The 24,330-nt window shown below is 46.4% G+C and overlaps 1 protein-coding gene across 2 annotated transcripts in view; it reads right to left on the minus strand.

The window, feature by feature from the left end:
* Positions 1-24,330, minus strand: part of LOC106579665 (potassium voltage-gated channel subfamily H member 2) — a 325,149-nt gene that overhangs the window by 195,329 nt on the left and 105,490 nt on the right. The window lies entirely within an intron of this gene.

Consider the following 24,330-nt stretch of genomic DNA (forward strand, 5'->3'; position numbering starts at 1 on the left):
ACGTGAAATCAACAATTAAAAAGATCACCATATCATTGGATTTAGGTTAAAATTTTGATGAAAAAAATACAAAATGCCCTTACGTTGATTACTTTTTTCCAATCCAAATCAGTTTTCCACGTTGATTCAACGTCCTCACATAGATTCTTCGGGTTTAAATGACGTGGAAACAACTTTGATTCAACCAGATTTTTCCCAGTGGAATGTTATAACAGTAGGACAGCAGCAGTAATGATAAGATGATGAACAGCAGCGCTCGGAGAAAAGGGGGAATATCTCAATGGTTGGGAGACCACAAAGGATGACAGGGAGGCGAGAGGGGCCAGCCGGCGAAGTCCAAACACGGGTGTTTATGTTCTCCTGACAACAGCAGGCCACCTAGAGGGAGGAGTTGCTGGGACGAAGTCGTTGAAGCTGAATAACCCAACTAAGTCTAATCGTGTGTAGGGACCCCATGCCGATAAAAGCTATGCCGTTTTCCCAGGCAGACTTTTTAGGTGGCATCCAGTCAGACTCTAACGTCCACTCTTATTCGCTTCAAGCTCTCATTTTGTTACTTACATGTATTGTTTACTATGACGCAACGCTTACACTTCGAAGATTTTCTGTGTGCATAGTTTTCAAATCACATTTTGGCTGATTTGAAAACTATGCACACAGAAAATCTTCGAAGTGTAAGCGTTGCGTCATAGTAAACAATACATGTAAGTAACAAAATGAGAGCTTGAAACGAATAAGAGTGGACGTTAGAGTCTGACTGGATGCCACCTAAAAAGTCTGCCTGGGAAAACGGCATAGCTTTTATCGGCATGGGGTCCCTACACACGATTAGACTTGCAGACAGTTCCAGCTACTGTTGGCATCCAGGGACACCGTGCCAGGCGCTGAGCGTGGACGGAGAACGCCAAAGTAGACACTGCTAATGGCCAAATGAGATTACACTTAGAGATGTACAGTAATGGAAGTGGCCAAATGAAAGAGGGACATTAAAAGGCAGAAGGTGCTGTCATTAGATATTCTGTCAGTAGAAGGGGAGGAGATACGGATAGAGTCAGTGTTTGTGGGGGGTAATCTAAATTAGTTCAAGAATAAAAGAAAAAGCTACATCTCTGGGGCCCGATGAGAAGTCACAGCACAATCTGATTGGATCCCTGGGGAGGAAACACAGGTCCTGAAGGGGGAACGGGAGGGGGAGAGGAACGGAAGGGGGTCAAGTGTTACAGGAGCCCAGTACTCTGGTGATTCAATTGCTACCCACCAGTCATGGGAGTCAATCTGAAAAGTGCTAAAAGAATAAGAGAATGTCCCGAATCCCAAAGTGGTGAAGTAGGAGCTAGTTGCCTTTAGGTGGCAACTTTGGTATGTAGGAAGAGGAGTAATACTTTGGTACAGAGGAGGAGAGGTAATACTTTGGTATGGAGGAGAGGTAATACTTTGGTATGGAGGAGGAGGGGTAATTCTTTGGTACGGCGGAGGAGGGGTAATACTTTGGTATGGAGGAGGGGTAATACTTTGGTAATGAGGAGGAGGGGTAATACTTTGGTATGGAGGTGGAGGGGAAATACTTTGGTATGGAGAAGGGGAGGTAATACTTTGGTATGGAGGAGGAGGGGAAATACTTTGGTACGGAGGAGGAGGAGTAATACTTTGGTACGGAAGAACAGGAGTAATACTTTGGTACGGAGGAGGAAGAGTAATTCTTTGGTAATGAGGAGGAGGGGTAATACTTTGGTATGGAGGTGGAGGGGAAATACTTTGGTATGGAGAAGGTGAGGTAATACTTTGGTATGGAGGAGGAGGGGAAATACTTTGGTACGGAGGAGGAGGAGTAATACTTTGGTACGGAAGAACAGGAGTAATACTTTGGTATGGAGGAATAATACTTTGATATGGAGGAGGAGGAGTAAGTATTTGGTTCGGAGGAGGAGTAATACTTTGGTACAGAGGAGGAGGAGTATTTCTTTGTATGGAGGAGGAGGAGTAATTCTTTGCTACAAAGGAGGAGGAGTTATATTTTGGTACGGAGGAGGAGTAATTCTTTGCTACGGAGGCAGAGGAGTAATTATTTTGTACGGAGGAGGAGGAGTAAGACTTTGGTACGGAGGAGGAGTAAATCTTTGGTATTGCGGAGGAGTAATTCTTTGGAATGGAGGAGGAGGAGTTGTACTTTGGTACGGAGGAGGAGGAGTAATTCTTTGGTACAGAGGAGTAATACTTTGGTACAGAGGAGGAGGAGTTGTACTTTGGTACAGAGGAGGAGGAGTTGTACTTTGGTATGGAGGAGGAGGAGTTGTACTTTGGTACGGAGGAGGAGGAGTTGTACTTTGGTACAGAGGAGGAGGAGTTATACTTTGGTATGGAGGAGGAGGGGTAATACTTTGGTATGGAGGAGGAGGAGTTGTACTTTGGTACGGAGGAGGAGGAGTAATCATTTGGTACGGAGGAGGAGGAGTAATACTTTGGTACGGAGGAGGAGGAGTTGTACTTTGGTACGGAAGAACAGGAGTAATACTTTGGTACGGAGGAGGAGGAGTAATACTTTGGTACGGAGGAGGAGGAGTAATACTTTGGTACGGAGGAGGAGGAGTAATACTTTGGTACGGAGGAGGAGGAGTAATACTTTGGTACTTTGGTATCAGAGAAGGAGGAGTAATTATTTTGTTCCAAGTTAAGCCCTGTTCAGACGGGTTTAGTTTTGCTGGCGGAATTCGGGTAATGTAATTACGTGTACTAGCACAAACTTGTCTGAATCTGCCATGTCAATAATTTTAAGAACACCAGTGACAAGGACAGAAGAGGCTGTTTCAAGGGGAAAGCAACTACCTGAGACTCAACATGATAAATGTAACAAGTCTGAACCGATATCGAACAGTGCTTGAGACAACCAGCACATATTTCCTCATCAAATGCTTTGGGGGTAGAGGTAAGTGAGTTCCAGTATATTTGGCTGCACTGAGGCGTGACTCTGATGTGCAGCAGGCTACATACAGTACTGATTAGCTGATGGATGGGTGAAGTGATGATGCTGACTGATACAGATGAGAGCTACAATGGTTCTGACAGCAGAGGGACGCCTCTCTCTGAGGATGTCCAGGCCTTATAGAGCCTCTCTAACTCTCCCAACCTGCCATTCCAATTGACTGGGGAGAGCCAGGATGACAATCACTCAAAAAGGACAGCCAATGGAGAGTAAAGGTTAGGGCAAAGAGGCGGACACTGAGCACTCCAGACCAACGTGACTGGTTTGAGATGCCATCCTCCTGTACTGCACTTAAAAACATTTTTAACCATTTTCTAAAGTGACTCTGGTTTGAGTTTGGATTTTCAGGCAGAGATTTATGACAGGGTCAGGAGAGGAGAGGAGAGGTAAGGAGAGGAGAGCACAGGGGAGGAGATCGTAGGATGGATGCATTAAGGCACCAGCCATAGTACTCATTCCATTGAAGAATTTCACCTTCATGATACAAAGTAACGTTTCATAGAGTCCCCCTAAAAATGAGGAAAGAAGTGACCTCATGAATAGGTGACCTTTAATATATTCCCAACGTCTCCTGACTGCAGAATGCTTACCATCAACGTTTTATTGGGGAGAAGGTTACTGTCTCATCACTGTGTGGATCAGTTAGTGTATTACCCACAGCATTTAGCGTGCTGAAAAGATGGCCTGAAATTAGTTCTTGTAAAATCACCTAAGTCATACATTTCCCTGCTGTCCACACACAAAAAACTTTTAAGCTATAGGCTGGGGAACAATGGCCAGTCAACACGCTCCAACACAGACTAACACGGAAAAGATCTTTAAATACTAACTTATCTTATCTGTTCCCATATTGATTTTCAAAAAAGTCACCCTTGAAGTACAGTACACTCTTAGCAAAAAAGGTTCAATCTAGAACCTAAAATGGTTATTGGGCATTCCCCATAGGAGAACCCTTTGAAGAACCACTTTATAGTTCCTGGTAAAATATTTAGTGTTCAATGTAGAACCCTTTCCACAAGGAAGCCAAATGGGTTTTTACCTGGAACCAAAAGGGGTTATTCTAGAACCGTTTTGGAACCCATTTTTCTAAGAGTGTACAGTACTGAGGGGTGGAGAGAGAGAGAGAGAGAAATACAGTACGGGGGGGAGAGAGAGAGAGAGAGAGAGAGAGAGAAATACAGTACTGAGGGGTGGAGAGAGAAGCGAGAGAGAAATACAGTACTGAGGGGTGGAGAGAGAGAGAGAGAGAGAGAGAGAGAGAGAGAGAAATACAGTACTGAGGGGTGGAGAGAGAAGCGAGAGAGAAATACAGTACTGAGCGGTGGAGAGAGAGAGAAATACAGTACTGAGGGGTGGAGAGAGAGACAAATACAGTACTGAGGGGTGGAGAGAGAAGAGAGAGAAATACAGTACTGAGGGTTGAAGAGAGATAAGAGAGAGAGAAAAACAATACTGAGGGGTGGAGAGAGAGAGAAATACAGTACTGAGGGGTGGAGAGAGAGAGAAATACAGTACTGAGGGGTGGAGAGAGAGAGAGAAATACAGTACTGAGGGGTGGAGAGAGAGAGAGAGAGAAATACAGTACTGAGGGGTGGAGAGAGAGAGAGAAATACAGTACTGAGGGGTGGAGAGAGAGAGAAATACAGTACTGAGGGGTGGAGAGAGAGACAAATACAGTACTGAGGGGCAGAGAGAGAAGAGAGAGAAATACAGTACTGAGGGGTGGAGAGAGAGAGAGAAATACAGTACTGAGGGGTAGAGAGAGAGAAATACAGTACTGAGGGGTGGAGAGAGAGAGAAATACAGTACTGAGGGGCAGAGAGAGAAGAGAGAGAAATACAGTACTGAGGGGTGGAGAGAGAGAGAAATACAGTACTGAGGGGTGGAGAGAGAGACAAATACAGTACTGAGGGGTGGAGAGAGAAGAGAGACAAATACAGTACTGAGGGGTGGAGAGAAAGAGAGAGAAATACAGTACTGAGGGGTGGAGAGAGGAGAGAGAAATACAGTACCGAGGGGTGGAGAGAGAAGAGAGAGAAATACAGTACTGAGGGGTGGAGAGAGAGAGAAATACAGTACTGAGGGGTAGAGAGAGTAGAGAGAGACATACAGTACTGAGGGTTGGAGAGAGAAGAGAGAGAAATACAGTACTGAGGGGTGGAGAGAGAGAGTTGCTCTTCAGTATGCTGAGTGCACAGTGCCTCTAGCCTTAGATCAGCTCCAGGAGAGATAGGAGAGAGGGGAGGGGGGGAGGAGAGAGTGGAGATAGAGAGAGGAGGAGAAAGAGATGGATTGTGGAGGAGGAGGAGTGTGGAGAGAGAGGAGTGGGATGAGTGTAGAGAGATAGGAGGTGGAGGAGGAGAGAAGGAGGAGGAGAGAGAGGAGGAGGAGGAGTGAGGAGAGAGTGGAGATAGAGGGAGGAGAGAAAGAGATGGATTGAGGAGGAGGAGGAGTGTAGAGAGAGGAGGGGGACGAGTGTGGCGAGAGAGGAAGAGTAGGAGAGAAAGGAAGAGTAGGAGAGAGAGGAGAGTGTGGAGAGAGGGGAGGGGGAGGAGTGTGGAGAGAGGGGAGGAGGAGGAGTGTGGAGAGAGAGAGGGGAGGAAGAGGAGTGTCGTGAGAGAGGAGGAGGAGGAGGAGAAAGAGAGAGAGGAGGAAGAGTGTGGAGAGAGAGGAGGAGGAGGAATGTGGAGAGAGAGGAGGAGGAGTGTGAATAGAGAGGAGGAAGAGAGAGAGAGGAGGAGGAGGAGGAGGAGGAGGAGAAAGAGGAAGAGGTGGAGTGTGGAACCCAGTCAGATCACTGGAGCTGAGCAGCAGCCATACTGTAATTCACTGGCAGGATGCAGACTTCGATTACCACAGGGTGAGAGGCTGGCATTTAATAGAGGGGGAAAATAGCTCTCTCCCAAAAAGTGGGCCAACTACAGATTGGCCAAATGTCATTGGCGTGTACGTTTTTTTAAGAGCGGCGAGAACTCATCGTCATCATTTTTTTCTCGCATCCATAAATGGACAAGCCCCCTCTCTGCATCTGGCCTTTTGACTGTTTGGAATGAGTGCAATGCGGTTTCCCCCCAACTCAAGAGAACCCTATGGGGCCTGGATCTGGTTCTGGGACAAAGATAAGGATTTAGCCTGCCTCCTAGCCACATTGTTAGCTAACTACGCTAACCACGTATTCAGTCTGGCTGATGCCAGGCTAGTTTCGGGCATTGATCTCACTAGGACATCCTATCTGCATCATGGGGGAGTTGAATTAAGGACTGCCACTCCATCATTATCCCATGTGACACTGTAATTATCAAGTACTTCCCACTCATTACAGATTGAGGCTCCAGGAGTGAAGGGTTCCCCTGGAGTGAGTTACAGCTGTGTGGGATCCACAGACGCGCTGATCTGCTGGATTGAGAATGACATGTAGGCAGGTAGAATACAGCACAACCCAAGACCAAAACAGAGTTTTGATGAAGTGGAAAATAAGTTTAAAAGCATCCGAAAGAGCTGAAGTCTCCAAACTCTCTGAGAGGCTCAGATCAACACTGTGCTTCTCTACTCAGAACACTGTGTTTTTCCTCAGAAGTTTCTCTGTACACAGACACATTGGCAGGCTGGTTAAACCCCTCTCTGAAGACCGCTGGATCAGGAGATGGGCTGTAGCTACCACTCGTTTGGACGAGGAGCGAAATCACTTTGAATCGGGCTGATAGAACTCAGCCTGCCTGGGCGTTGGCAAAGCCCCAACAAAACAGCGGCGTTGCCTAATGAGCATTTGGAAGGAATGAAAGGAAAAGGCGCTGAATGAATCTTAACTCCATGACTAAATGAATGAGAGATTAAAGGGCCTCTCTAACAAGGGGATCAATACAGTATTGTCTCAAACTTTCAAATTCAAGCCGAGACATCAAAGAGAAATGATGCGTCAGTGATTTGTCAGTGGTCACCAGGGACGATTATAATAACACACAACACGTCGACTTCAGACCAAAATCACCTAAAAATATATCAAGGTCCCTCGTCCCTTGGCATCGTCCTGGTGATTGTTGCCATGCCACCACTTGCTGGTTGGCTAGTCCCTTCCTGGCTTGGAGACTTGTCAGCACTCTACCAGGACACAGAGTGCTTTAATGTCACTTTAAGAATGTTTACATATCTCGCATTACTCATCTCATACTGTATGTATTAAACTGATACTGTATCCTACACTATCTATTCTATACTATCTACTGCATCTTAGCCACTGTGTCAGTGCTCATCCATATATTTCTATATTTCTATATTCTCATTCCATTCCTTCACTAGATTGTGTGTATTAGGTTTTGTAGTGGAATTGTTAGATATTACCTGTTAGATTCTGCTGCACTGTCGGATCTAGAAGCATAAGCTTTTCTCTACACTCACAATAACATCTGCCGACTATGTGCATGTGACCAATACAATTTGATTTGATTTGAGAGTGTGCATGTCGGAACACTGAGTGGACAAAACATTAGGAACAGCTTCCTACTATTCAGTTGCACCCCATTTTTTGTCTTGAGAACAGCCTCAGTTCGTTCGGGGCTTGGACTCTACAAGGTGTTGAAAGTGTTCCACAGGGATGCTGGCCCATGTTGACTCCAATGCTTCCCACACTTGTGTCAAGTTGGCTGGATGTCCTTTGGTTGGTGGATCATTCTTAATACACACGTGAAACGGTTGAGTGAAAAACCCAGAAACGTTGCAGTTCTTGACACAAACCAGTGCGCCTGGCACCTACTACCACACCCCGTTCTAAGGTGCTTAAATCTTTTGTCTTGCCCATTCACCCTCTGCATGGCACACATACACAATCCATGTCTCAATTGTCTCAAGGCTTAAAAAACCTTCTTTAACTTGTCTCCTCCCCTTCATCTACACTTATTGAAGTGGATTTAACAAGTGACATCAATAAGGGATCATAGCTTTCACCTGGATTCACCTGGTCAGTCTTGATCCCGACCCAGAACAGGTTCAATACGGACCACGGTATTCACCTGGTCAGTCTGGATCCCGACCCAAATCAGGGTCAATACGGACCACGGTATTCACCTGGTCAGTCTGGATCCCGACCCAGAACAGGGTCAATACGGACCACGGTATTCACCTGGTCAGTCTGGATCCCGACCCAAAACAGGGTCAATACGGACCACGGTATTCACCTGGTCAGTCTGGATCCCGACCCAGAACAGGTTCAATACGGACCACGGTATTCACCTGGTCAGTCTGGATCCCGACCCAAAACAGGGTCAATACGGACCACGGTATTCACCTGGTCAGTCTGGATCCCGACCCAAATCAGGGTCAATACGGACTGCAGGATTCACTCGGTCAGTCCCCTTTTTTTGGGGGGGGGATCACCGCAGTCCGTATTGACCCTGTTCTGGGTCAGGATCCAGACTGACCAGGTGAATCCAGGTGAATTCTATTATTCCTTATTAATAGATATTTATTGTATGTATTATTATTTTTTACTCAGTTGGGCTTCGACCTCTGGTATCATAGAAACACACATAAGACATGGAAGAATGCGTAGAATTGTAAGAAATTAGCTTTTAAACTGCTACATTTTCCCTTCGCTCCATGGCATATTGGGCCGAATATCCATCCGGAACCTTTGCCACCTAGGAAATGTGTGTGACCGTACATTCTCCAATAGTACTTGAGTACCCCTGGTCTATGCCATGAAAAGATGTTAGGTGTTCCTAATGTTTTGTTCACTCAGTGTATATATATATATATATATATATATGTGTGTATATATATATATATAAACTGCTCAAAAAAATAAAGGGAACATTTAAACAACACAATGTAACTCCAAGTCAATCACACTTCTGTGAAATCAAACTGTCCACTTAGGAAGCAACACTGATTGACAATAAATTTCACATGCTGTTGTGCAAATGGAATAGACAACAGGTTGAAATTATAGGTAATAAGCAAGACACCCCCAATAAAGGAGTGGTTCTGCAGGTGGAGACCACAGACCACTTCTCAGTTCCAATGCTTCCTGGCTGATGTTTTGGTCACTTTTGAACGCTGGCGGTGCTTTCACTCTAGTGGTAGCATGAGACGGAGTCTACAACCCACACAAGTGGCTCAGGTAGTGCAGCTCATCCAGGATGGCACATCAATGCGAGCTGTGGCAAGAAGGTTTGCTGTGTCTGTCAGCGTAGTGTCCAGAGCATGGAGGCGCTACCAGGAGACAGGCCAGTACATCAGGAGACGTGGAGGAGGCCGTAGGAGGGCAACAACCCAGCAGCAGGACCGCTACCTCCGTCTTTGTGCAAGGAGGAGCAGGGGAAGCACTGCCAGAGCCCTGCAAAATGACCTCCAGCAGGCCACAAATGTGCATGTGTCTGCTCAAACGGTCAGAAAAAGACTCCATGAGGGTGGTATGAGGGCCCGACGTCCACAGGTGGGGGTTGTGCTTACAGCACAACACCGTGCAGGACTTTTGGCATTTGCCAGAGAACACCAAGATTGGCAAATTCGCCACCGGCGCCCTGTGCTCTTCACAGATGAAAGCAGGTTCACACTGAGCACGTGACAGACGTGACAGAGTCTGGAGACGCCGTGGAGAACGTTCTGCTGCCTGCAACATCCTCCAGCATGACCGGTTTGGCAGTGGGTCAGTCATGGTGTGGGGTGGCATTTCTTTGGGGGGCCGCACAGCCCTCCATGTGCTCGCCAGAGGTAGCCTGACTGCCATTAGGTACCGAGATGAGATCCTCAGACCCCTTGTGAGACCATATGCTGGTGCGATTGGCCCTGGGTTCCTCCTAATGCAAGACAATGCTAGACCTCATGTGGCTGGAGTGTGTCAGCAGTTCCTGCAAGAGGAAGGCATTGATGCTATGGACTGGCCCGCCCGTTCCCCAGACCTGAATCCAATTGAGCACATCTGGGACATCATGTCTCGCTCCATCCACCAACGCCACGTTGCACCACAGACTGTCCAGGAGTTGGCGGATGCTTTAGTCCAGGTCTGGGAGGAGATCCCTCAGGAAACTATCCGCCACCTCAGCAGGAGCATGCCCAGGCGTTGTAGGGAGGTCATACAGGCACGTGGAGGCCACACACACTACTGAGCCTCATTTTGACTTGTTTTAAGGTCATTACATCAAAGTTGGATCAGCCTGTAGTGTGGTTTTCCACTTTAATTTTGAGTGTGACTCCAAATCCAGACCTCCATGGGTTGATAAATTGGATTTCCATTGATTCTTTTTGTGTGATTTTTGTTGTCAGCACATTCAACTATGTAAAGAAAAAAGTATTTAATAAGATTATTTCTTTCATTCAGATCTAGGATGTGTTGTTTAAGTGTTCCCTTTATTTTTTTGAGCAGTATATATATATATATATATATATATATATGTATATGTGTGTGTGTGTGTGTGTGTGTGTGTGTGTGTGTGTGTGTGTGTGTGTGTGTGTGTGTGTGTTTGAGGAGGGTTAAAGGTCTGAGAGGACGTACTCCATTAGCAATGGGCCATGTGGGCACTTACAGTTCCCCCAGTTGAGTGTCAGTCAAGGCACAGCAGAGAGAGAGCTCACTCTCACAACGACCTCAACACACTGTCCCCTCTAAGAGGAACGACCCAGTTCTCAAACTTCTAGAGGTTGTTGGTAAATGCTTTAGTTTTACCAACAACCAAATCATTTGAGGATTGATGAGGTGAGAAGATCCCAATTCAGCAGAGCGAGGATGCTTAGAGGTAATGAGACATCTATCACTTTCTGTCTCTAAGAAGCAAACTAAAGGTCTATAAAGTACTGAATCTTTATATTCATGACATCCTCCTGACCTCATTTTAAGAGTATGTTTTAAGTAGAGAGAAATACAGTTTCTGGTGGTCAGTGACTGCGGAACAGCATGCAGAGAGCGTGTGAGAGACACGTCCACCTCCCTCCTGCCCCTTCCATCTGCCTGGAGAGATAAGAGAGTGTCAGTATCACCCCCACCGAGCCTGGAGGGGACCACAGTCTAAATCACACTGTCTGTCTCTGTGTCTGTCTGTCTCTGTGTCTGTCTGTCTGTCTGTCTGTCTGTCTGTCTGTCTGTCTGTCTGTCTGTCTGTCTGTCTGTCTGTCTGTCTGTCTGTCTGTCTGTCTGTCTGTCTGTCTGTCTGTCTGTCTCTTTTGCTCTCTCTGTCTCTGTGTCTGTGTCTGCCTGTCTGTCTCTTTTGCTCTCTCTGTCTCTGTGTCTGTGTCTGTCTGTCTCTGTGTCTGTCTGTCTGTCTGTCTGTCTGTCTGTCTGTCTGTCTGTCTGTTTGTCTCTTTTGCTCTCTCTCTGTCTCTGTGTCTGCGTCTGCCTGTCTGTCTGTCTGTCTCTGTCTGTCTGTCTGCCTGTCTGCCTGTCTGCCTGTCTGTATCTGTGTCTGTCTGCCTGTGTGTCTCTCTCGCTGTCTGTCTGTCTGTCTGTCTGTCTGTCTGTCTGTCTGTCTGTCTGTCTGTCTGTCTGTCTGTCTGTCTGTCTGTCTGTCTGTCTGTCTGTCTGTCTGTCTGTCTGTCCCTTTTCGCTCTCTGTCTGTCTGTCTCTGTGTCTCTGTCTGTCTGTCTGTCTGTCTCTACGTCTGTCTGTCTGTGTGTCTGTCCGCCTGCCTGTCTGCCTCTGTGTCTGTCTGCCTGCCTCTGTGTCTGTCTGCATGTCTCTCTCACTCTGTCTGTCTGTCTGTCTGTCTCTGTGTCTGTCTGCTTGGCTGTCTGTCTGTCAGCCTGTATGTGTCTGTGTCTGTGTCTGTGTCTGTGTCTGTGTCTGCCTGCCTGCCTGTCTGCCTGCCTGCCTGTCTGCTCCTCCAACACAACCATCCTGTCACTCTCCTGTGCTACTCTACCTCCATCACTGATGCACAGAGGAAGGGGAGAGAGAGACAGTGTGTGTGTCCTTTGAGGTGCTGACAACAGTTCCAATAACAGATGGTATGTCTACATGTGACAGCACTTCTTCGGAAGCGTTTCTGTTTTGCTGAAGCATGATTTTTGGAAGCAGATTAAGCATTTTTTGAACTAGGATCAGAATGTGTAAAAAAAAAATCGACTTATGACAGAAATGATCAACTTTGCGCTTTTGCTTGGACAGATGATAGTTCAAACAAGGCTTTCAGTCATCATCCCACCTCTGTGTTTTCAGTCATCATCCCACCTCTGTGTTTTCAGTCATCATCCCACCTCTCTGTTTTCAGTCATCATCCCACCTCTGTGTTTTCAGTCATCATCCCACCTCTGTGTTTTCAGTCATCATCCCACCTCTGTGTTTTCAGTCATCATCCCACCTCTCTGTTTTCAGTCATCATCCCACCTCTGTGTTTTCAGTCATCATCCCACCTCTGTGTTTTCAGTCATCATCCCACCTCTGTGTTTTCAGTCATCATCCCACCTCTGTGTTTTCAGTCATCATCCCACCTCTGTGTTTTCAGTCATCATCCCACCTCTGTGTTTTCAGTCATCATCCCACCTCTCTGTTTTCAGTCATCATCCCACCTCTCTGTTTTCAGTCATCATACCACCCAAATTAGCCCATTATTGATTAAATCAATTAGAAATCCCAACATAACTACATTTCTCAGGACGTTTTTCACTGTTTTGAAATAACTGAATATTTTGGAGGGGGTGTGCCAACCACTGCCCAGTGAGTGCCCACCAAATCCAGTGTCCGCTCCCTGCCATGCCCAGCAGGCTGGCACAAGGCCCGGCAGTCTGGCACAAGGCCCGGCAGTCTGGCACAAGGCTCGGCGTATACCAGGTGTCTGGCTGGAGAGTGAGACCCCCCCACTGAGGAGCAGCCTCGTAAAGGGAGACAAGAACCAGAGGTAGGTGTGTGTGTGTGTGTGTGTGTGTGTGTGCGTGTGTGTGTGTGTGTGTGTGTGTGTGTGTGTGTGTGTGTGTGTGTGTGTGTGTGTGTGTGTGTTTTGGGGGATTATGACTCTTACTGTCTTCGTCTTTAAGACGCCCTGGGCACCTGCCACCGAGCAGTGCCTGCTGCTACAGGAGACAGCCCTCTGCTGCAGGAGACAACACCCGAACACACACCACTCTAACCACAACAGCTGCTATCTATTCAATCAAAAAAGAGAAATTGTTATTTACAATGACAGCCTACCCCCCCAACCAAACACAGATGACACTGGGCCAATTGTGCACTATGGGACTCCCGATCACAGCCAGTTGTGATACAGACTGGATTCAAACCAAGGTGTCTGTAGTGACACCTCTAGCACTGAGATGCAGTGCCTTAGACCACTGAACCAGGGTGTCTGTAGTGACGCCTCTAGCACTGAGATGCAGTGTCTTAGACCACTGAACCAGGGTGTCTGTAGTGACGCCTCTAGCACTGAGATGCAGTGTCTTAGACCACTGAACCAGGGTGTCTGTAGTGACGCCTCTAGCACTGAGATGCAGTGCCTTAGACCACTGAACCAGGGTGTCTGTAGTGACACCTCTAGCACTGAGATGCAGTGCCTTAGACCACTGAACCAGGGTGTCTGTAGTGACGCCTCTAGCACTGAGATGCAGTGTCTTAGACCACTGAACCAGGGTGTCTGTAGTGACGCCTCTAGCACTGAGATGCAGTGTCTTAGACCACTGAACCAGGGTGTCTGTAGTGACGCCTCTAGCACTGAGATGCAGTGCCTTAGACCACTGAACCAGGGTGTCTGTAGTGACACCTCTAGCACTGAGATGCAGTGCCTTAGACCACTGAACCAGGGTGTCTGTAGTGACGCCTCTAGCACTGAGATGCAGTGTCTTAGACCACTGAACCAGGGTGTCTGTAGTGACACCTCTAGCACTGAGATGCAGTGTCTTAGACCACTGAACCAGGGTGTCTGTAGTGACACCTCTAGCACTGAGATGCAGTGTCTTAGACCACTGAACCAGGGTGTCTGTAGTGACACCTCTAGCACTGAGATGCAGTGTCTTAGACCACTGAACCAGGGTGTCTGTAGTGACACCTCTAGCACTGAGATGCAGTGTCTTAGACCACTGCGCCACTCAGGAGCCCTATATTATTACACACAAAAAAAAACATGTTATTCCCTCACATGTCTATATAAAATAATTGCATCAACTAACTGTTAAATAGGAAAAGTAGTCGTATATTAATGCTTGACTTTTGGAAAAATAATACAAATTCCTATCACCTGTCATAACCAGTATTCTGACATCTAACATTTTGCTTGCACTGAACTGTCCATGTCTCATTGACCTCCAGCTTCAATCAACTCTCCTCAAAACAGCTCACAACAAGAGAGCACTTTGATTGAGAGGCACTCTGATCAGTCGCCACTTGTTAGCCAATCACAATGTGACGTTATTACAGCTCTGTCACACTGTCGTCGGGCGGGTTAGAGGAGCCCCTTGACAGGACTGTTATAGGCCAGTTCAGGAGGTCAGAGAGGGGACTCTGAGAGGGTCCAGGGGCCCTCGGTGGCACTGTAGGTGGTTCAGTCAAACATGACACGATGGCCTGACAACTGGCTCCTAGGTGGGGCTGGTCTGGTCTGGTCTGAGCTGGTCTGAGTTGGTCTGAGCTGGGCTGGTCTGGTCTGGTCTGGTCTGAGTTGGTCTGAGCTGGGCTGGTCTGAGCTGGGCTGGTCTGAGCTGGGATGATCTGGTCTGGGCTGGTCTGAGTTGGTCTGAGCTGGGCTGGTCTGAGCTGGGCTGGTCTGAGCTGGGATGATCTGGTCTGGGCTGGTCTGAGTTGGTCTGAGCTGGGCTGGTCTGAGCTGGGCTGGTCTGAGCTGGGATGATCTGGTCTGGGCTGGTCTGAGTTGGTCTGAGCTGGGCTGGTCTGAGCTGGGCTGGTCTGAGCTGGGCTGGTCTGAGCTGGGATGATCTGGGCTGGGCTGGTCTGAGCTTGTCTGGGCTGGTCTGGGGATTGAGTTGGACATGTTGACTGAGGATGAAGCTGGTACTGTGTGACTAATGCAACTCACTATCTACTGTAAAAGAGAAAGACTGCTCACGTATCATCTGCATACAATATGCTGTAAACATTCACAAATACAGAAACAATGGCATAGAACTATCAGTGTTTGTGGAGAGACATATTGTTTATGTTTCCATACAAACGTGCGCATGCACCTGACAGCACCTCTTCCCCCTCAGGAGGTTGAAAAGATTTGGCCCAGATGCACCATCGAGAGCATCTTGAATGGCTGCATCACCGCTTGTCAAAGGAAGGCCGAGGACATTTTCAAAGACTCCAGCCACCCAAGCCATAGACTGTTCTCTCTGCTACTGTACGGCTAGTGGTACTGGAGACTGAACTAACACTCTGGCACTGGCTCTATGCACATTCACTGGACTCTACTCACACACACACACACACACACACACACACACACACACACACACACACACACACACACACACACACACACACACACACACACACACACACACACACACACACACACACACACACACACACACACACTTCACACACTTCACACCCTTCACACCCTTCACACGCTGCTGCTACTCTGTTTATTATCTATTCTGATTGCCGAGTCACTTCACCCCTACCTACATGTACATATTACCTCGACTACCAGAAGTACCTGGTACCCCTGCACATTGACTCAGTACTGGTACTCATTGTTATAACCTCATTACTACCTGGTACCCCTGCACATTGACTCAGTACTGGTACTCATTGTTTATAACCTCATTACTACCTGGTACCCCTACACATTGACTCAGTACTGGTACTCATTGTTTATAACCTCATTACTACCTGGTACCCCTACACATTGACTCAGTACTGGTACTCATTGTTTATAACCTCATTACTACCTGGTACCTCTGCACATTGACTCAGTACTGGTACTCATTGTTTATAACCTCATTACTACCTGGTACCCCTACACATTGACTCAGTACTGGTACTCATTGTTTATAACCTCATTACTACCTGGTACCCCTACACATTGACTCAGTACTGGTACTCATTGTTTATAACCTCATTACTACCTGGTACCCCTACACATTGACTCAGTACTGGTACTCATTGTTTATAACCTCATTACTACCTGGTACCCCTACACATTGACTCAGTACTGGTACTCATTGTTTATAACCTCATTACTACCTGGTACCCCTACACATTGACTCAGTACTGGTACTCATTGTTTATAACCTCATTACTACCTGGTACCCCTATACATCAGCCAGCAGCATTCCACCCTGCATACCACTGCTGGCTTGCTTCTGAAGCTATGCAGGGTTGGTCCTGGTCAGTCCCTGGATGGGAGACCAGATGCTGTTGGAAGTGGTGTTGGAGGGCCAGTAGGAGGCACTCTTTCCTCTGGTCTATAACACTGCCCTGTGTAGGGTGCCGTCTTTCGGATGGGACGTTAAACCAGGTCTCCTGACTCTCTGTGGCCACTAAAGATCCCATGGTACTTATTGTAAGAGTAGGAGTGTTAACCCCGGTGTCCTGGCTAAATTCCCAATCTGGTTTTCATACATCATGGTTACCTAATCATCCCCAGTTTACAATTGGCTCATTCATCCCTCTGCCCTGTAACTATTTCCCAGGTTGTTGCTGTAAATGAGAATGTGTTCTCAGTCAACTTACCTGGTAAAATAACAGATAAATATATATTTTTATACATTGACTCAGTACTGGTACTCCTTGTATAAAGCCTCATTACTACCTGGTACCCCTACACATTGACTCAGTACTGGTCTTCCTTGTATATAGCCTCATTACTACCTGGTACCCCTGCACATTGACTCAGTACTGGTACTCCATGTATATAGCCTCATTACTACCTGGTACCCCTGCACATTGACTCAGTACTGGTACTCATTGTTTATAACCTCATTACTACCTGGTACCCCTGCACATTGACTCAGTACTGGTACTCCATGTATATAGCCTCATTACTACCTGGTACCCGTGCACATTGACTCAGTACTGGTACTCCATGTATATAGCCTCATTACTACCTGGTACCCCTGCACATTGACTCAGTACTGGTACTCCTTGTATATAGCCTCATTACTACCTGGTACCCCTACACATTGACTCAGTACTGGTACTCCATGTATAAAGCCTCATCATTGTTATTTATTGTGTTTCTATGTTTTGTTTTTATCTGTGAACGCTCTAACTTTTTAACTCTTCAGTATTGGGAAAGGGCTTAAAAGTCAGCATTTCACAATAAAGTCTACACTTGTTGTATTCGGAGCATGTGGCAAATAGAATTTTATTTTATTTAACACACACACACACACACACATACACACACACACACACACACACACACACACACACACACACACACACACACACACACACACACACACACACACACACACACACACCACCATGAGGAGATAAAACAGCATCTCTGTTATTAGCGCCTGGAGCTGTGTGAGACAGACTGACACTCCAGAAGTGATATTCTGTCTGAGTGCCAGATCAGGGCTAGCTAATGACACCCACTGAAACCATATCAGTCTGAAACAGTAGACACACTCTACTGTATGAATGATAATCTTCTATGCCTCAGGGAAAGGAGATCTGTCCACTCGTAGTTTCACCTGCATTGTCTTGATATTATGTCTATGCATACTGCATAATAAAACCACCCAGTCAACCATTTCTAAACTCTTCCCGTATGGCTCAGTTGGGTTCAATTGTAGGTCTGATTCCCAGGGCCACCCATAAGAAAAAAACATATAACAGATGACTGTAAAGTCACTTTAGATAAAAGCTAAAAGGCATATATTATCAATGATATGTTATTACAAATGTGTGATTGTGTGTTTATGAATGTTTTATTCAGTATCTGAAGTAGTATTTGGATGGTGCTTGACTCTTCCGTTAAGGTGGTGAATCTACTGATGTGTTCATGTTGATTCAGTCAGAAATTACGGGAAGCTGTCTCAACAGCTGGAATATAGAAAGAGAAAGTGAAGGAGAGAGAGAGAGAGTGAGAGAGCGAGTGAGAGAGAGAGAGAGTGGAACGAGGCTGTGTGGGAGAACGAGAGAGAAAGGAGGGAGATTCAGAGGAGCGCACAGGGGAAAAAAACAAATCAATTGTGCTGCAAAACAATGTTTTATCTTTATTTAACTAGGCAAGTTAGTTAAGAACAAATTCTTATTTACAATGACGGCCTAGGAACAGTAGGTTAACTGCCTGTTCAGAACAACAGATTTGTACATTGTCAGCTCTGGGGTTCAAACTTGGAACCTTTCAGTTATTGGGCCAACGCTTTAACCACTAGGCTACTATGCCTTTCCTCAATATTATTGGATTGGCCATATAGATCCTTCCATGTTGTCAAGTCCAAGTTAGATTTAGGCCGAACAGGACATTTGGCACTGAACATACAGCTCATTAAAAGTAAATCGATCACTCCTAATCAGTGTCCCCATATGTGTTAATGAATGTCCTCTTGTCCTCTGTCATGATGGGGGGTGGGGTACATCTCAGTTGTTTGAAGTAGCTCCCTCTACTTGTCTCCTTTCCTTCCTCTGCACTGACATAACAGACAAGGAAAGGAGAAGACCTTAGACTGTTGAGATTTTTCTTTCCTTCCTTTAACCATATATGGGCTAGTCCCGCCTCCTCCTGCAGCCAGGAACCAATCAAAACCATGCAGCAGCCACTGTCCATGGTGCTGAATTGCTTGTGTGTAGCTGAATAATACTTCTAAACTTTAATGTGGCTATCCACTTATGCTTTGACTCTTTCTCTTAAAGCACCATAGCAACAAATGTTTTTTTCTCAGGCTCTCTCACTCCCTTCATGTTACAGTAATTCACCCCCCCCCCCTCTCTCTCACACGCAGGTTGACATATCTTGAGATGAGTCTTGTCCTTGAGACAGAAATGAGCGATTTCTGCTAGATGGGCCAGCTGCAAAGTAAAAAAATTGGCAAGTTTTTTGGTCTTCATTTAAGGATAGAGTTAAGCATTAGGATTAAGAGTGTGGTTAAGGTTAGGTTTAAAATCAGATTGTATGACTCTGTGGCTGTGCCAGCTAGAGCTACCTCTAGAACAAGATTCATGATGACAAACCGCTAACCTTCCACACACACCATTAGGTACCTAATACACAAACTTCTACTATCCCAAACACACCGACTACATCAGGGCTCTCCAACCCTGTTCCTGGAGAACTATCGTCCTGTAGAATTTCTCTCCAACTCCAGTTGTAACTAACCTGATTCAGCTTATCAAACCGTCGAATTATTAGAATCAGGTGCGTTAGATTAAGGGTTGGTGCTATATACGGGATATAACGGGTGGTTTGTGAGTTAGAAGGTTGACATCTTAAATCAAAAGTTACGCTTTAAGAAAATGGCTCCCACTTTGGAATTAAAGAAGATTGATTGAATAACTGAATGAAAGAGGATCGTGATGGAAACGCCATATGTCTGTTGGAGTTGAGGGGGATAAAACGGGTTAAAACTGGGGGATAAGAGGACAGCAAGATTGGAGGTGAACATTGTACTTTTCCCTGTAACTTATTCCACATTATTTTGATTTGCATCTTTTCAAACAAATTAGCAGATGAGAAAAGTAGAGTCACCTGTAAGCCTGTGTTTCAGCTGCCTCTGGACAGAGGATTACCATTGTTCCATGAAAGTTTCACAGCTCCACTGCATTTTAACAGCCACTCTTTCCCCCATTTAACATGTTCACCGTGACCTGAGTGCTAAAGGCACGCTGACAGTTTGCCATTAGCCTGCGGTCCTAAGAGAGCTTGTCGTACTGAGGGCTTGTCGTACTGAGGGCTTGTCGTACTGAGGGCTGTCGTACTGAGGGCTTGTCGTACTGAGGGCTTGTCGTACTGAGGGCTTAGCGTACTGAGGGCTTAGCGTACTGAGGGCTTAGCGTACTGAGGGCTTGTCGTACTGAGGGCTTGTCGTACTGAGGGCTTGTCGTACTGAGGGCTTGTCGTACTGAGGGCTTAGCGTACTGAGGGCTTGTCGTACTGAGGGCTTGTCGTACTGAGGGCTTGTCGTACTGAGGGCTTGGCGTACTGAGGGCTTGTCGTACTGAGGGCTTGGCGTACTGAGGGCTTAGCGTACTGAGGGCTTGGCATACTGAGGGCTTGTCGTACTGAAGGCTTGGCGTACTGAGGGCTTAGCGTACTGAGGGCTTGGCATACTGAGGGCTTGGCGTACTGAGGGCTTAGCGTACTGAGGGCTTGGCATACTGAGGGCTTGTCGTACTGAGGGCTTGGCGTACTGAGGGCTTGGCATACTGTTATGTGTGGATAGTGCTCTAGTTTATCTCTTGGTTTAATGTGTTTTGTAGAGTAAAGGCTCTCTGTCTTCCTGGTTTGTTTTGCTATTAAGTGCAATGCTACCCCAGCGTCCAATACCCAATATCCAATGAAGCGTCCTGTTGGTGAAATGTAATGGTATGTGTCTCTGATTTTACCTGAATATGAATCCTTAGGTAAACACTTTGATTAGGAGAAACCTTTTTAAAATAGCCCTTTTTTTAATCAGCAGACTCTACAGTACATTAGTGACCTGGAATGGACTGCTTTGTGTACTAACACTGTGAAGTGCAACAACATTCTCATCTAGGTAGATAAATTAGCTACAAACATCGATTCCAGTGTTTTTCACCACCAGTGTGTGTGTGTGTGTGTGTGTGTGTGTGTGTGTGTGTGTGTGTGTGTGTGTGTGTGTGTGTGTGTGTGAGCTTGTGTGTGTGTGTGAGCTTGTGTGTGTGTATGTGTGTGCGTCCGTGTGAGCATACAGTATGTGTTTGTGTGTGAGTGTGTGTTTGTTTGTCTCTTTCATCACTAACATTGTTTATGAGAATACATCACATTAGGCGTCTGTAATGGCTTGCCTGTACATCTTCAGTTAAAAGCATGTACCGGACGGTCGTGATAAATGGATGAGTTATCCAGCACTTCCACCTTCAAAGCAGCCATTGTCTGTCCAACATTACTAGTAAGCCGCGAGAAAAAAACCACCTTGTTCAAAGAAAAGGAAGCTCTTGTTATTTATTTGCTTTGATGACCATGAGGCAATGGGCTGAGTGGAGGTGTTGGGTAGCCTGGAGGTGTTGGGCTGAGTGGAGGTGTTGGGTAGCCTGGAGGTGTTGGGCTGAGTGGAGGTGTTGGGTAGCCTGGAGGTGTTGGGCTGAGTGGAGGTGTTGGGTAGCCTGGAGGTGTTGGGCTGAGTGGAGGTGTTGGGTAGCCTGGAGGTGTTGGGTAGCCTGGATGTGTTGGGTAGCCTGGATGTGTTGGGTAGCCTGGAGGTGTTGGGTAGCCTGGAGGTGTTGGGTAGCCTGGAGGTGTTGGGTAGCCTGGAGTCGTTGGGTAGCCTGGATGTGTTGGGTAGCCTGGAGGGGTTGGGTAGCCTGGATGTGTTGGGTAGCCTGGATGTGTTGGGTAGCCTGGAGGTGTTGGGTAGCCTGAATGTGTTAGGCAGCCTGAAGGTGTTGGGTAGCCTGGAGGTGTTGGGTAGCCTGGAGGTGTTGGGTAGCCTGGAGGTGTTGGGCAGCCTGGAGGTGTTGGGTAGCCTGGATGTGTTGGGTAGCCTGGATGTGTTGGGTAGCCTGGAGCTGTTGGGTAGCCTGGAGGTGTTGGGTAGCCTGCAGGTGTTTGGTAGCCTGGAGGTGTTTGGTAGCCTGGATGTGTTGGGTAGCCTGGAGGTGTTGGGTAGCCTGAAGCTGTTGGGTAGCCTGGAGGTGTTGGGTAGCCTGGAGGTGTTGGGTAGTCTGGAGGTGTTGGGTAGCCTGGAGGTGTTGGGTAGCCTGGAGGTGTTGGGTAGCCTGAAGGTGTTGGGTAGCCTGGAGGTGTTGGGTAGCCTGGAGCTGTTGGGTAGCCTGGAGGTGTTGGGTAGCCTGGAGGTGTTGGGTAGCCTGGAGGTGTTGGGTAGCCTGAAGCTGTTGGGTAGCCTGGAGGTGTTGGGTAGCCTGGAGGTGTTGGGCACCTATTCATGTTATATAGCTCTCTTCAGGGGCCAAGGCCTCAAAAATAACACTATGGTTGGAGTGGCTATTCACTGAGCACCATATGAACTGATCAGGAACTACTCCGTATCCTAGTGAATAGAGTATATAAAGGTGCTGCCATGGAGGAGGACAGAACCCTCTGACACATCCCCAGAAACCCTGAGAGGCATGCATGGTTCACAGATTTGGGGGACCGAGTGGCGCAGCGGTCTAAGGCACTGCATCGCAGTGCTAGAAGCGTTCACTACAGACCTGGGTTCAATCACGGGCTTGACTGTCCGTGATCGGGAGCCCTGTAGGGCAGTGCACAATTGGCTCAGCGTTGGGTTGGTTTGGCTGGAGTAGGCCGTCGTTGTAAATAAGAATTTGTTCTTAAACTGACTTGCCTGGTTAAATAAATAAAACAGCGATGTGCTTTAAGGGCTGCATTCATCTTTCAGGGTGCTATTCAATCAGTCAGTCTGTGAAGATTAAAATACCCCCTGACAGACAGCCAGTGCCTCTGACGGCCTTGATTAAGAGGCGGATAATTCATCTCACAAGGCCAAGATAGAAGGGTGATTGATTACAGGGCTACTCTGAAACTCTCTGAAAACTCCATGAGGATAACATTATGATGCATTCCAGCAAATTACAAATTCATTCAATTTCAGTTGATCTGTACTACAGAAAAATAAGGAATTGATTCAGTTGGGGTGAACAATGTCATCCCATTGCATTTGGTAGCATTTTTGTTTGTGGTGAAGTATCTCGCATCAGAATCATAATCTCTTTGGTGGTATCATATGAGAACTTTCTCACTATAGCTTACAGAGTGGTATAATATCATAATATTTAAATAAGTCTGTTAAGATAAGCATAGCCCCCTGAAAAATCTGAATTAAAAAAAGAATTATTAATACAAATATCAATTATTTTTGTTCATAGTTTTTTTTTCATAAAAGTAGTGCACTGGGCCTAGTATTAGCATACTGATATAAATGTCTGTAAAAAAAACATTATTTCAGCATCTCAAGTTTGGCAAAAAAAAGGTAGTAGTAACACAAAAAAAGGTAGTAACACAATTGCCTTGTTCCTGTCTCTGTCATTCTAACGGTATCTAGAAAGAACAAAACCCTCTCCTCAAAAATACAAATCAGAAAGGTACGAAGTAATGGGAAAAGACACAAAACATCCACATCATATAAAATATTTTTCTTGATCAAATATCATGGAAAGCAACCACTTTTTTTTGTGTAGTATTAATTTACCATCTTTACAAACCACATAATGTAAATATGCATTGCTGTATTGTACATAGGCTGGTCATCTAGGTTTGTACCTGTAGACTTTCCATCCCCATGACGATAAAACAACACACAATACAGTAACTGAGTACATTGAGACACCAAGTGGTTTGTGATGACTTGATCATTTGGCTCAAATGATCAAGTATTGTGCATTGCTATGCTATGGTTGTGGGTTCAATTCCCCACAGGGGACCAGTAAGAAAATGTATGCTCTCACTACTGTAAGATGCTCTGGAAAAGAGCATCAACTCAAACGGATAAGGAACAGACCATTTCAGTTTTCAACATAGAAGTAGTATTATCAGTATTAAGTATTATCAGATTAACTGTTTTGTACAGATAATTATCAGACTCAAATGCTGGTTAACACTCAAATACATTTAGTTGACTTTTTTTTTTTTACAAAAGTATTCTACTGGGCCTTTACTAGTCGTGTATTAGGAGACTGATATAGACCTCATCAGCACAGGCAAAACAACTTTTTCTGCATCCCCCCACGACAAAAATCAATTGCAGCACCGTCAACCGCAAACTACTTCCCACGGCTATGCTCAGCAGTACAACAGTTAATGATGAAAGGTAAAGGTTTGTTGTGAAAATGGTCCTTTGGTTGGATGTCACTGGTTTCTAGAGCAGGATTCTCATCATATAACCTGCTCATTCAAACAGACCTTTGGTTGCAGAGAGGAGGAGGACCATAAACAATGTGTTCATCTTCACCATCTTTTTCACAACACACACACACACACACATGCACACGCGCACACGCGCGCACGCATGCACCTCCTCCACCAAACCCCTGGCCCCCCAGACCTGCCCCCCCTTCACCCCTCCACCAAACCCCTGCCCCCCCCCCAGCTCTGACCATCCCGTCCCCCCTCCTCCACCGAACCCCTGGCCCCCCAGCTCTGCCCCTGTCCCCGTCCCCCCCCTCCACCAAACCCCTGCCCCCCAGCTCTGCTCCATTACACAGAGCTGTATCGAAAACCTGGCATTAAGAATGAATGGAGTGTGTCCATATAGTATTAATTAAACAGGATGTTATTAAGTTCAGGTGGCAGTCATACTAAAGCCAGGGCCCCTGTAATTCATCAGCGAGAGGCCGG

This window comes from Salmo salar, chromosome ssa19, assembly GCF_905237065.1.
Source record: "Salmo salar chromosome ssa19, Ssal_v3.1, whole genome shotgun sequence".
Taxonomy (NCBI): Eukaryota; Metazoa; Chordata; class Actinopteri; order Salmoniformes; family Salmonidae; genus Salmo; species Salmo salar.